The sequence below is a fragment of the Papaver somniferum genome, chromosome 1 (assembly GCF_003573695.1).
Source record: "Papaver somniferum cultivar HN1 chromosome 1, ASM357369v1, whole genome shotgun sequence".
Classification (NCBI taxonomy): domain Eukaryota; kingdom Viridiplantae; phylum Streptophyta; class Magnoliopsida; order Ranunculales; family Papaveraceae; genus Papaver; species Papaver somniferum.
In genome coordinates this window covers 114,912,013-114,927,355 of record NC_039358.1, presented here as the reverse complement: position 1 = coordinate 114,927,355, position 15,343 = coordinate 114,912,013, and the positions used below count along the sequence as shown (strand labels likewise).

Sequence of the window (15,343 nt, the reverse complement as noted above, 5' to 3'; positions counted from 1 at the left end):
CCCGATCCCATGGCACTTTTCCTAATTTTATATTATTTTCATGATTTTAGGGAAATACCATGAAATCAAGGAGTTTGTTGAAATAAAGGATTTTTCCTTAAAGTGAAGGAGTTTCCATGAGATGAAGGAAACAATGGTAATTAATAATAATAAAATAAGTGGTGTGTGGGACCCGCCACGACTAGGGCATGGTCGGCCGGCTAGGGCCCGGTCCCGCGAGTCTTCCCTAATTTTATATCTTTTCCTTGATGTGAAGGAAATATCATGAAACCAAGGATTTTCATGGAATGAAGGAAATAATAATAATAAAATAATAAGGAATGCAAGGTGTGGGACCGGCCACAACTAGGGAATGACCGGCCGGCTAGTGAGCTTGGTCCCGCGACACCTTTCCAAATTTTTATTATTTCCTTGATACAGAGGAAACACCATGAAACTGAGGAGTTTCCTTAAAATGAAGGGTTTTTGTTCAAATGAAGGAATTTTCATGAGACGAAGGAAAAATAATAAAATATGATAAAATAAGGAATTAGGCGTGGGACTGGCCACGACATGACTGGCCGGCCGGTGGTCCCGGTCCCCTAGCGCCTTAGCTTAATATTTTACTATTATTATTTTTCTTCCTATTTTGCATAGGTTCATCGTTCCTTCGTATTTTTGAATGCTCGTTCGTGCATTCAGGTGCTCGTTAGTGCATTATTACTGAATACACTTGCACCATTTTGGTCGGGGCTTACTCGATAGTGGCTCAGATGCCCGTACGTTGAATATTTATAACTAACCCATGGAATTCTGCTGGGAAGAACCACAAATTGAAGTAATGAAATATTATGAAGAACGTAGAATGTTTCCAAATATCCAGTTAATGAATTTAAGGATTAGAAATAATTAATTGATGGCCTCTATACTAGCAGGCATGCTGTCTAGGAGCAATAATTATCTTAGAGTCGAGTAATATGAGCTTGTTGAAGCGTCATATTTCTTTTATACAGTCAGGGAAAACATTGTTACATCCTGAAGACGTTATTGCTATATACTAGCAGGCAAGCTGTCTAGGAGCCGTCCAATCTTTCGATTCTATATAGAAATATTTACTGAAATTGCTCAGTATTTATAAGATATGTCGTTGCCTCAGCTTAGAGACTACACATCTACGTATACAATACTCTCTGTAGCGCCCCCAAAGCTATCAGCTGACTAATCCAAGAGATTAACTAAATAAAGAGGCACTACGATTCTAAAACAAATACTTAAACTTTCAATTAAGAAATCTGCTACAAAAACTTAACCCAAAACTAACCTCGCTCAGAAATATATATACAAGGACTCCTCTCAAATGATACATATACAATAGTCATTTGGTTTACAAATAGAATATACAATATAATAAATATAACAGAAGTTAACCAACTAACGAAATCAACCCTTGAAGCTTTCGCTGCGCAACTCTGATCTGTCTCTGAAACTGAAAGTGGGAATAGGTGAGCACATCATCCCTAGAAGAGGTTCCCAGTAGGAATATAACATTTAACTTTCAAGAAATCATGGAAAGACATGGAAAACAGTACATGTTTTCCCAAACATTAAAAAGTGACCAAGTCACTGTAATAAACAAACATGTATATGGACAAACTCCTTCTTCAAACAATGTATAATATGGTTGTGCAATTCCGAACTCGCAAATCCACACCTAATCGTATATATGGATGTCGACAATTCCGAACTCGCAAACTGCCAACCAATATATCATAAAAGCTCTAGGTATAAATGTGAAGGAGCGTATCCTATATACCACAGGTGGAAACTCTTATTTCCCATATAGATTCATATTGACATTCAAACATTAAAAGTCCTTTCCAAACCATGGAAAGATTACAAAATAATCAACAGAATACTCATAATACAAACTGAACATGGAATGCACAAATAGACGATGCATGAGTTTATAAACATAAATCTTTGTAAAAGAAACAACAATGGTTTCAAAAGATTTAAATGTAAATTCCCACCTCTTTTGATGACAAGACACGCCTACCTCGAGATCCATGATCCACCGGTTCATCCTTTGAATCGATCGTTGTTAATAACTAACTGTTAACCACACAAGAACTCTAAGAATCTAGCCAAAATGGTTCATACAAGAGTCATACAAGTTTATCTAATGGTTCTAAGCCCATTTATGGTTCTACACCTTTTCAATATCTATCTTTAGAACATATAAGGATTTACTAATTCTATTAGGTTGGTTCTGTCGTCCAATAACTAAGTCTTATGAATATCTATAACTTTGTAGAAGGAACCAAAGGCTAATTCGGACCATAAGGGGTCTAATTCATCTAATTAAGAAAGATTAATCCTAAGCCCAAACCCACGACCCGCGGGCTTACTCCGGCCCGGCCCATCAAACCAGCCCGTTAACAAAAGGTTTGACCCATCTAAGTCAACTAACAGTCAACGTCTGGTCAAAGTTCAACCAACAGTCAACGTGCAAGGTCAGGTCAATGCCCAGGGTCAATGTTCAACGAGTCAAGACTAGTGACTTAGTGGGTCAAACCCCATTCGACTCAGTCAAATGGACTAAGTCAGCTAGAGTCAGATACCTGACTAGGTTGAATGGCACAAAGCCAAAACACTTGAACAGGCCAGAATCATTGCTCAGACCAAGGAATGCTAATGCACAATCATTGTGCAACACCAAAACTCTAAACTCTACAACTCACACTCAAGTTCAATTTCAAACTAATAATACATCAATAAAATCATTCAAATAAACTTCAAATTGAATTACAAAGATAACAGCCTACCTGCAATTGCAGTTCCAAGCTTTCACTGAAAGATTCGACCTAACCTATTCCTCTAAACATCAACCACTGAGTTCAGTTCCACCAGATTCTAGCTAAAACCTCAACCACATATTCATTTCACCCTCAATAGCAACATCACTCAATATCATACGCACCCAACTGATTCAACCACAGTTTTGTAACTACCACTAAATCTAGTTCTGTCATTCAACCACACAGACAAGACCACCATATCCATCCACTCATATTCCTTGCAACTTCAACAACATCACCACTTATTCCTCTAAACATCAACCATTGAGTTCAGTTCCACCAGATTCTATCTAAAACCTCAACTACATATTCATTTCACCCTCAATAGCAAAATCACTCAATATCATACGCACCCAACTGATTCAACCACAGTTTCGTAACTAGCACTAAATCTAGTTTTGTCATTCAACCACACAGACAAGACCACCATATCCAGCCACTCATATTCCTTACAACATCACCACCTCACGGTCTCAACAATAACTTTACCACTATACTTCAATACTTCCATTACACCACTCTTACGTTCATTTTCCTTTTAACTCATTCACAACCATAACAACTTCCCCTTCAGTTCTTTAGTTACAACTTCAACTAAGACCACCAACCACCAACACCATAAGAAGATCATAACTTACTTACATTCAATTCCATACAGAGCACCAACTTATACATCTCAAACCTCTAATCTTCAACTGTAACTCATTGCAGACCTAATCTACATCTCCAATTCCAACACAGGTTCATATACATTCATTTCAATCTTATCTCCATTAACATCAAACATTCAACAACCAAAACGAACATCTTAACAAAATGAACTTAGAATAATAATTACCTCCAATCTGTGTTGCTCAAACAATTGAATTCCTTCCTTCTTTGCCTTGATCTGTTTCAACACCTCATCTTCAAACAACATCCATTAAATCCTTATCACCTTTACTGGAATACAACAGATAAACCCAACTTAATCTCTAATTCAACTGCATCAAGACCTAATTCCATTCCCAAACACAAGATTTCTCTAATTCGAACCCAAACAATGACCTAACTCTTCAAATCAACAAAACCCATCTCCAATCTTTCTTAAACAACACCTAATTCGAATTATACCTTAACTCAGAAAACCCGAAAACCTCAATCTCGAATTAACTTCTTCTCTGTAACCAATTCTCAAATTGAATACCCAATTCTTCTTGTTTGTTCTCAAAATACAAAACCCATTCTCTAATCATCTATCTATAGCATCATATTCACTTTCTAAATTTTCTCAGAGCTCTCCTCATGAAACCCTAACTTACCGATTCATCACTGAATCATCTTCAGAACTTCACTTAAACACTAACCCCTTTTGTTCTTCATCGCCAACTAATCAAATCCTCCTTCAATTAATCAATTATTCTATGGCTTGAACTATCTGGTTTCTCTACAGATCGTCATCTCCTCTTCTTCTCATGATCCACCAACATGAACACCACCACTAAACCTTCTTTGATTATATATTAACAACATCATCGATCGATTCCCTTAAATCGATTCTCAGAATCTCCGGAGAAGAAAAGAGAACAAAAGAAGAAAGAATAACGAGAGGAGAAGAAGAAAAGAAAAGAAAAGAAAAGAAAATGAATCTCTTCTCGATGGTTTTGAAGATAAGGTCGATCCAATTTGCTGAGTCACCCACTCGCTTCGACAGGTGCAGCCACAGGATAATATCCGAAATTACTATTTTACTTTCTGAAACAACTTGATAAATCTTCTTAACCCAGTGTCCGAATGACGCGTGCGAGCAGTCCATTCCGTATAACTTTTCGAGATATATCCAATGGTACTAGTTTTGTATCTAAATCGTTGTTAGATTAATTTCTATTAATTAACGTTCGTATTAAACTAATCGAGTTATTATCGGCTAATTCGTCACTTGACTGGTCTAATAGCGTTGACGAGCTTCAAGGTCTTTACACTCTCAGTTAGAGGTTCTTGCGGCATGAACTTTCATGCTTCAATGAGAGACATCAGCCTCAATACTCATCTGATTGCTGGATCAGGAGTATGTACAATTATGGTTTTACGATTTTATCCTTTGTCGAAAATCCACCATCTACACTTGTAGATGCTTTTGATACTTCAGTTTTTTTTGTTCATGTGACTGGAGCCATGCTTCACCGAGTAATATTCTTTCATTCATGTTATTTTGATAATTTCATATCTTTAATTGGATGAATGAATAAAATCTCCGAAAGAATTCCAAAACCCCTTTTTGCGAAAAACAAGTTCGTCCATTCTTCCAGAGAGATTCAACGGATGGAAAGTCAAAACACATAAATTAGCGTAGCAATAACGCTAGCTGGCGCGTCACATGTTGTTCGTCTACTTCCACAATAACGCCTCCACATGTTGTTGGCAACCGTAACTCAAAACAGGGGAAACAATAGCAATAGTTAAGGGTTTGACCAACCTTTTATCGGATTTTCCCTTGCAAATTACACATGATGTCTGTAGCATGCCGCCTGAGTATGTAGAAGTGTGAGCTGCCACAAGCTGGGAAACACGTCGCGAGAAGTAGAGAAACCTCTTCAGGCGAAAGTTGAAGCCAGATGTTCTTATGCCGCCACTTGCTGATCTTCTTCCTTGCATATTCTCCTCTTCAGTACTTTTTGAATAAGATATTTCTTGTAGGGTTTGATTTTTTCTGGTTTCGAATTGATGGGTAATGGCTTTGTGAGGGTTTGGATTTTACTTGGTGTTTTTCCCTTTGAGATTCAGGAAGACTTATTTTTTGAAAGAAAGATACTTTTAATTAAAATCGAAGCCCTAATTATGAACGCAAGCAGTGCAATCATTTTGAAGGAATTACAAATATTGCATGAAGAGGAAAATTGCTGAAGGAAATACTAAGAAGAATTTTGAGGCAAGAGGTGGCGTGACTTTTTAGACTTTGAAAGGTTTGAGCCACCGGGAATGTATTACTATACCGTCTAATTTGTCCGTGTTGATGAGCTTGCAGTAGCCTCCCAAAATAACTTCTGCTACTAGGTATGGTTCGTCTGTGGAGTCGGACGAAGGAGGCTGGGAGGAAACTTTTACTACCATGTCTCCAACTTGGAATGGGTTTTGATGTTGCGCCGCTACTTGATTCTTGGATCCATTATTATTGACTAAGACAACTTCCAAACTTTTAATGAAACACTTGAAGGGGCCGGCATCCCATTCATATCTTCCAGTAACGCCCGGATTGATAATTGGATCTAGTCCTCAGGCCTGGGCGGGAGGAGAAGTGACTGGTTGCATAAAGGATTGTTTGATGAGACTTACTTGTGTCCGAAATATGCGTATGTACGTCGATGGGCTTTCTCCAGGCAGGTGGGTTACATTGGCAAGTTGTAGATACAACAACATGTAGTCTTCAGGGTCGGACGGCTTGTTGGAAACACTTTAAGGTACGGACACCGGCAGAGGACATACTCCTAATTTTTCTTTATTGTTATGCACCCACGAGCGCCCCAGAATCATGCCATAATTTGGGCATTCTTTGACAATGTGGAATTTGCCGTGTGTTAAAGCATCTCCCACCTTTATTTCGAGATTGTTGTAGCCGTAAGCGTTCATTGCTTCTCCTTCCGTGTTTTTGACCACAATTGGGGAGTGAGTAGCCTCTTACTTTGAAACCCCGCAGATCTCAAAGTCTTGACAGTAAAAATGTTGAAATCAGAGGCTGCGTCGATTAGTGAGCTATCGAACTCGACATCCTTCAGGTGAGCAGTGGTCAGCAGTCCCCAGTTGCACTTTCCAACGGTGTTTCCCGAGAGAGGTTGGGATTTGGGAGCAGTTTCTTTGACAGAAAAGAGTCGCCTGCCCGACACGACGCGGTTGAGGGCTGTAAATATATCTTGACTCTGCGCTTTGGAGAAATAGAGGATTTCACACACATGCTGCATCATGGACTGCACTTTCTTGTGGACAGAGTCCCCAGAAAGCATACAACTCCTAACTGGAAGAGGATCTCTGTGAACTCCCTCATTGCCTAGTTGAAGTTCTCCCGCCTCCACCTTCTCCTTGAAGATGTGTTTAAATCTATAGCATTCATTGGTCGGGTGATGGACGAACCTGTGGTAGCGGCAATACTTGGGATTTTCCATTTCCTCTTCAGTTGGCGGACGCCTGATAGGAGGTAGCTTGATGGCATCATCTTGAATCCATGCTTCCAGGAGTTCAATTACCTCATCGATTGGGAAAGGGAAATCCAGGGCAGCTTCTCCGGCTTCTTGGGGTTGCACAGGAGCTTTAGTTGCGGCCTTTCGAGGTGGAGCCGCCTGATGTGCTGGTGCTGCACGCTTGGGTGGTTGTTTTGCTGCTGGAGCTTTCCTTCTTCCTCCTTCACCCACCACGCTTACAGAGGGGCCAGTGTTATATTGCTTGTTGACGAGACGTCTGTTTCCTCGAGTTTCGTGTGCTTCTTCACTCTTGGTCGGCCTGGTTCTTTCTAATAATGCTGGTGTTGTTGTGGTCGACCGCTTAGCGGCTTCATGAAGTTCAGAGAATGTCTGGAAGCGTAGATTCTCCAATAAAGCGCGGTAAATGGGAACCATGCCATTGATGCAAGACTCCACCAGTTGTTGCTCAGTCACGTTTGGGTTGTGACAATTCAGTGCCTGAATTCTGAACCTTTTGACGTAATCATTTGGATGTTCATTGTTTCGTTGGAACATATTTCCTAAGTCAAGAAAGGTGATTTGCTCCGACACAAAGAAATACTTCTTGTAGAATGCTGCAACCATCTCACATCAGTTGGATATGTTGTTTGGTGCAATGTTGTTGTACCAGGTGACGCTCTTCCAGTAAGTGAATTTGAAAATTCTTTCAAGAGGAGGACATGATTGTATTCGTTCTCACCCAAGGATTTTAAAAATCGAGAGATATTTTCACGTGCATTACCAGTGCCGTCATAAAGGGAGAATTGAGGAGAAGAATATCCCCTCGGAAGAGGAATTCTTTGCACATCAGGAGGATACGGAGGTTGATGCTGGTGCATGTCCACCGGGTTTTCTCTGTCTCGATTTCATCGAAGTCGTTCCAAATCTTTCACGTGTGATGAAATTGGATGGATGATTCCTCTCCAATGGGCGGGCCTCTTCATCTACAAGGGTGCGCCCTGATGAGGTACTAGTGCCAGGGGTATTAAAATTGCTCCTCATTGGCTCTGGTCTGCGTGGTTCCTGCGGTAACCGATCCATTAGTGTCTTGAGGAAAGTAAGCACCTCATTCTGATTTGAATCCATGTCCGTCTTAGCCTTAGCAAGAACTTCCTATCTTTCCATCAAATCAACAATGGTGATAGGGGATGGCCTCCTATGGTTCCTCCAGTCTCTCGTCCCGATGGTGGAGTGGCGGCGGCTCTGGTGACAATTGGGGGCGTCACGCTCGAAGAAATATTGGGGGTGGCGGCAGCGGCTCTGGCCCTGGTGATCGGAGGTGTAACGCCTGAGGAAATGCTTCCTGTGCCGCTGGTGTTGATCATGCTGACAGGTGGTACATTGATGCCACTGGAAGGGACGTTGATACCAAGGACGTTCTCAGCACTGGTGGCATCAGGGCTTGTTGCTGATCCGGATCTGAGCTCTACCATCTTGAAATTGGGATTGTGATTAATGATTTTTCGTGGGTTGTAGTAATGAGGTTCAAACTCTCGGATTTGTGAAGGATAATTTTTTAGACTTAATAAAAAAGATAAATATATACAATAAAATATTAACAATGGTGAGAGGTACTGGGACTAATGATTCGGCCAATCTTCATAAAATAGGGCTCAATGAATTATTCTCGACAATAATCGCTCAAAACATAAGTTATATGGACTCTTATTTTTCCAAAGTAGATTCTCAAAAAATTGATTGTAAATGTTTAGCATGGAACATCAAATCACCTAAGCTAAGCATGACCCATCTAATCAAATAACAACCAATTTTATTAAATCATATTTCAATTAATTTTTAATGCAAAAAGTAAATAAAGAATTAATTTAAATTACCACATGGATGAAACACGGCCTCCTCCGTCGTCCCAGTGCTTGGGGTTTACCTCGTCATATTAATCATGTTCTCAAAATACATAATTGATGCTCAAAATTTGATTAAAAGAGTGAAAGTATAAAACAGTGAATCTACGACCCACAAAAGACGTCCAGAAATCAACGATAGAAGTTTACTGTTGTAAAACAACGATACTTAGCTGTTGCTGTTGACACTGTTGAAGAACGACGGTCCTGGGACGTCTGTTCTTCGTCTTCTCCTTCTTCTTCAACAGCAGCATGAAACTTTCCTGCAGTTCTTCTCTTCGCCTCTGCAACCTCCCTGTGGTCTCCCAATGGACCCCAAACTCTCGACACCCTTTCTCTGGCCTCTAAGGACTCTATTTAAACTCGAAGCATGCATCGAATCTCCTCCATAACTCCACAAATCCTCGGCAGTGAAAGAAAATATTTTCGGATATTTTCTTTCCTGTTTTAGCTTTTCACGCGTTTTCTCTGGTCCATCACACTCCAATTCGATTACACATGATCCAACAGGTTGCTCGATGCATGAAACACGAGCAGAACACACACAAAATCTTCCAGAAGTCGTAGAGAAACTCTTCTGCATGTGTTTTACCTGTTTTGATCCCGTGAATTGGATAGCCAATTCTAGCCAAATTTGAGCTAAGAGAACACTCACAACAGCTTTTCCATGTTAAATCACAACTTCTCACCAATTTTCAGCGATTGAATCGCACTTGAACACCTTCATTTTGCTGATTGAAAATCTGTCAGGAGTGAAAATGGTTTTCCCGCCAAAACAAGAATTTGAATGTTGAAGATGATATGCCCCCTATCCTGAACTGGGGTGCGAATAGCAGATTCCTTGGGGGTGACCTTGGGGTGCCCCTTAGTAATTAGGTTACCCCTTATCCAAAAGCGAGAGTCTGAATAACACTTGTCCTCCGGGTGCCAAAATCAACTTTTCGAGCCGAATTTTCCAAAAATGTTTATTTCCTAAAAATACATAAAAATACAATATTAGTACAAAAATAGAGTTCCAACAATACAGACATTGAGGACAAAGTAGACACAAAAATGTGTCTATCAAATACCCCCAAACCTATTATTTGCTAGTCCTCGAGCAAATCTAATCTAAAAAATAAAATGACTACACTTAGCACGTGCAGTAAGTCGTTAAACCACTAGGTGGCCCTAGTGGAGGAGTGTTGTCTCCGGAGGGTTTACCAGAGGTGTACCCACAAAACCTTCATACTCCAAACCCTAGCTATCTCTGTCGAACCTTGGAAGGCACTAAAGAATTTCCTTGGTTGGCTTACAATCACTGACTACAGGAGGAAGTACCCTGATGCGAAATTCCAATTGTTGTACACGAGTTTACACTCAAGCATACTAAAATTCATATAAAGTGACAGAGCTCTACTCAAAATAGTTGCACTATGGACATCATATTCGGAGTCAAACTAATCATATGGATAGAAAAAGGAGATGGAAATAGAAAAATGTAGATGGTTTTGATGTTAACCAAATGATCGATGTTTCACATATCTGTCTGAAGGCCACTGCCAGAATGAACCTATCCTAATAGACTGAGATACCGGTCTGACTAATATCAACACAACTGGCATATACAAGGGAACCAGTGGTCAATAACTTAAATCTAAATCAACAAACTAGCAAATACAAGGGAAACAGCAGTTGACTACACAAAACAATAACCATTTTATTTTTTTAACTTAACGGCATGAATAGATCTTTTTGATCCAAGCGCATGCTTCTTGTCAGCAGATTACACGATAGTTCCCACGGGTCCTGCATTCCACGCTTGCTTAGGCGACGGAAACAGGGAGAACACACGCATATTGCTATCCAAGTGTTAATACTTATTCCGATTGGTCTAACTGGTCCGGTTTCTTTTTTTTTTAGTAACTCAGTCACTCTAATTCACCCTAGCAGTGGTAACAACTTGAATCGTGTGCCCCACCTAATAACTTAGAGAAAAATAGTTTAAAATGAAAAAATAAAATGAAAAAAAGAAATGAAAAGGACTCAGCGAGATATGGTGCAACTATCATGTTATTTCTAACACCTGAGCTATGTGCTTTTATGAATAGACTCTATAGATGTTTCCATCTAATCAGATTGGCTCCTCAACTCCTACAACCAAGATGTTCCCATCCACTTAGATTGGTTAGTGCAAACCTTAATAGGCATAAATTTATAGGCTCTGGAGTTTATTAATTGCAACTAAAAAGTTTCTCCCATACCCCCAAACTTAAATCTAACATTGTCCTCAATGTTCTAAAGATGAAACTAAAAGCATGAACAAGGAGAAACTGTTACCATTTGAAGCGAAAGAGTTAAGGAAAGATATTACCGTGTTGCATGAGCATGGGATACCTCCCAAGAAGTGCTAAGTTTAAAGTCTTCAGCCAGACTTAGGAAAGGATTAGTCAACTCGAACCATAAAGTAACAGTCAAAATAACTGTGGGTCTTCAAAACTAAATAGAGCTGACCAAAGGAAACTGCAATGAACCAAGATAGTGAACAAGACTAGCATGACCTTACTTAGTTTCCTGATTAAGAAATTTATATCTAATTGTGGTTCAGGTTCAGGTTCTATAAAAGGGTCTAAATAGAAAATTTTCATTGGATGCGTTTCTTCATAGGTGGGATCCGAATCATTAGGTCCTAGAGTCTGGAAAAACTCAAATATGATCTTAGAAGCGCACAATAATAACCTAAATAACTGAGGATCCTCTAAGTCAATAAGATTTGACTTACATAATTGACCACAATGAGAGTAGTGGTCATTCTTAAGCAAATGTGTCGATTCTAATTTCCTAAATCATTTAGGTTTAGTCTCACAACTTAATATTCGACACATTTGGAATATAAACGTTCCCACAGTTGGAAGAAAACTATTTGGTGGGAAAACAAAGTCAATCTGGGGATCATAGCCTGGGCAAACCACATCAACCAGAGGATAGGTTTCTAACGACTGAACTTCTTCCTGGACATCATTAGGTTCGGGAAAACGAGTATGAAGGTAATCTTGTAAAATTGTCGAGGCAGAGATATCAAGTCCTAAGTGAAGGGACTTTCTGAGAGTTAAAGGTAAGGCACTAGGAAGGTGATAATCACCCCCAAACTTAGAGTTTTGGGTATCTCTAGATAAACTAGCTACAATTTCCCTAATTTCTAGGTCATCAAATTCCTGGAAATGGTCAATTGATTCTTCTAAGTCAGGTTCATGCTCACTCATCTCTACGAGTTCATCTTCTTCGTCTAAGACTATTGTTTCTGAATCGCTAGACTCTAAAACATTATTCTCAGAATAAACTCGTTCATCTAAATCATTATCGGCTTTGTAAACAGGAAATACTACATCGTCTAAAACGAGGGTATCTCTAGTCAAATCCTCGTCCTTTTGAATAGGTGAATAATTATTAAAATTATTTGGATTTGAACTAGAAATAATATTATCATTGTAAAGCTCAATTGGAGTAACCATTTCCTGATCACTATTCCTACATAAGTATGATTCTCCATCAACACTATCCTCATCATAATAACATGAAAAAGATCGAACCTCATCAAAACAAGTAGTGCTACCAATTCTAACCTTGTCATCTTAATTATGAAAATAACTATCCTCATTTTTAAGGGTATTATTGGAAACACTATATTAGAAAGTAAGATTATTTCGAGCAAGTCTTTCGTTCGTCTCAGCCATCAGCTTGAGGGATTCCTCTATAGAAAGTTCACTCATTATTGTAGTTCTTTTGTCTAGAATTACACTATTCATCTCAGCTAACTTACGCGTCGACTCAGCTAACTCCCTAAGGGACTCTTCTAAGGAAGGAATAGGAACAGAGGGATCATAAAAAGGACTACTTTTCAATAGTTTGATTTTATCCTCTAGAGACGAAGAACTAGTACTATAATCTTCTTGCTCGTAAGACTGATGCATGTGTGGATAGTAATTGGGCTCACCAGGGTATGACCCATATCCTTCCAAATGATGGCGTTCCCAACCACTATTCCCAACATGGTCATAGAAAGGATGATGTCCATATTCAAATTCAGGTCGATAATCATTGTATTGGCTTCTATCATACCAGTTCGACATTCTTAATTGCAAGGGAATTCTACACAATCACAAACAAGGATGACTCGACCAAATCAAACCTATAAAATCTAGCAAACAACAAGCATGATGGCTCCACTTAGATTGTTTCTAGACCAGCTTCTAATCCTTCGAAAGGGAATTCGTTTCAATTTAAGCAAACCCCTCTGGAATCAATCCGAGTCAAAGTAAGTTGGATTGAGGCGAGGGAAGCTCAGTGGAGCTTTGATACCCAAGGCCTCACCGCTATCACAAGGCGGCGCAGTCACGCATTCGACTCACAGAAACCATCATGAACTTCGAAGTATGCTAAAAAGAGTAACCAATATTTTTCGAAAGATTTTCCTACCAATCTCGTTACCCTATCGGTCTCGTTCTAATCAAATTTTAAGCTTGGGTTCGCGTTAGGTTTCGTTTTCCTAAGGCGGGCAAGAAGGGAGCGGTGATGAAATTCGAACCCTTATCTTGTATTGGCCAGGCCTTGCCCTTTACTAGGAATTTATAAACAGTCCAAATTCGTCCTCAATCAATGAATCACCTTAAGGAATACAGTAACTCGCTTACAGGAGATTCGCGAGTGTTTCGATGGACTTACCTCCCGTACCAGACAGGGGATGAACCGTTGAAGTCGACTCGGTCCACGACTCCTATGTCATGTACGAACCCGAGGGGCCGAGACGATATTGTAATCGTCGTCCTTCCCTGCAAACAGTTTTATATTTAATGTACCCTTCCTTAGGATTTAAAAAAAAATAATTGTCCAAGTCCAAAGTCCAAATAAAGTGCAAAAGAAAAAAAAAAATAATTACAAAAAAAATGGAAGGTCTCTAAAAAAATAAAAAAAATAAATTCTCTCTTCTTTTTTTTTCCTCTCTTTTTTCTTCTTTTTTTTGCTTTGTCTTTTTTCCTTCTCTTTTAGCTTTAAGCTTTGATTCCAAGGTCTTTAGTATCCAACTTCAAACCTGTAATACAAAGAAACAACCAAAGAGACGTAAAAAGAACAAATGGAATAATAAAAAATAATAAAAACCTAAAAATTCTACCTAAACAAAAATCCGCGTCGGCGGCGCCAAAATGATTAATGATTTTAGATGAAGTTGTAGTAATGAGGTTCAAACTCTCGGACTTGTGAAGGATAATTTTTTAAACTTAATAAAAAAGATAAATATATACAATAAAAATATTAACACTTGTGCGAGAAACTGGGACTAAAGATTCGGCCATTTTTCATTTTCAAGTGGTTCAGAATTTAATTTTAGGCGATTATAGTTCAAAACAAAACAAATATTAACTCTATTCTTTGCCAAAGTAGATTCTATAAAATATTACTTGTATTTTATGAGCATGGCGCATCAAGAATCCCTAAGACTAAGCATGCTCCATCAAATAAAATCACAAATAATTAATTAAAATTGGTGCAAAAAGTAAATAAAGAATTAATTTAAATTACCACATGGATGAAACACGGCCTCCTCCGTCGTCCCAGTGCTTGGGGTTTAACTCGTCATATTAATCATGTTCTCAAAATACATAATTGATGCTCAAAATTTGATTAAAAGAGTGAAAAAGTATAAAACAGAGAATCTGCGACCCACAAAAGGCGTCCCGAAATCAACGATAGAAGTTTACTGTTGTAAAACAACGATACTTAGCTGCTGCTGCTGTTGACACTGTTGAAGAACGACCGTCCTCGGACGTCTGTTCTTCGTCTTCTCCTTCTTCTTCAACAGAAGTAGGAAACTTTCCTGCAGTTTTTCTCTTCGCCTCTGCAACCTCCCTGTGGTCTCCCAATCGACCCCAAACTCTCGACACCCTTTCTCTGACCTCCAAGGACTCTATTTAAACCCGAAGCATGCATCGAATCTCCTCCATAACTCCACAAATCCTCGACAGTGAAAGAAAATATTTTCAGATATTTTCTTTCCTGTTTTAGCTTTTCACGCGTTTTCTCTGGTCCAGCACGCTCCAATTCGATTACACATGCTCCAACAGGTTGCTCGATGCATGAAACACGAGCAGAACACACACAAAATCTTCCAGAAGTCGTAGAGAAACTCTTATGCATGTGTTTTACCTGTTTTGAGCCCGTGAATTGGATAGCCAATTCTAGCCAAATTTGAGCTAAGAGAACACTCACAACAGCTTTTCCATGTTAAATCACAACTTCTCACCAATTTTCAGCGATTGAATCGCACTAGAACACCTTCATTTTGCTGATTGAAAATCTGCCAGGAGTGAAAATGGTTTTCCCGCCAAAACACGAATTTGAATGTTGAAGATGATATGCCCCCTATCCTGAACTGGGGTGCGAATAGCATATGCCTTGGGGGTGACCTGGTGGTGCCCCT

General features: G+C 39.3%; 1 long non-coding RNA gene across 1 annotated transcript; it reads right to left on the bottom strand.

Annotated features, from left to right (window-relative positions):
• Nucleotides 1-1,235: 1,235 nt before the first annotated feature.
• Nucleotides 1,236-4,431, bottom strand: LOC113297392. The gene is made up of 2 exons (XR_003333460.1): nucleotides 2,805-4,431; nucleotides 1,236-1,465 (listed from the first exon to the last, which is right to left on the bottom strand). It is a non-coding gene; the product is annotated as an uncharacterized LOC113297392 (long non-coding RNA).
• Between the last annotated feature and the right edge of the window lie 10,912 nt (nucleotides 4,432-15,343).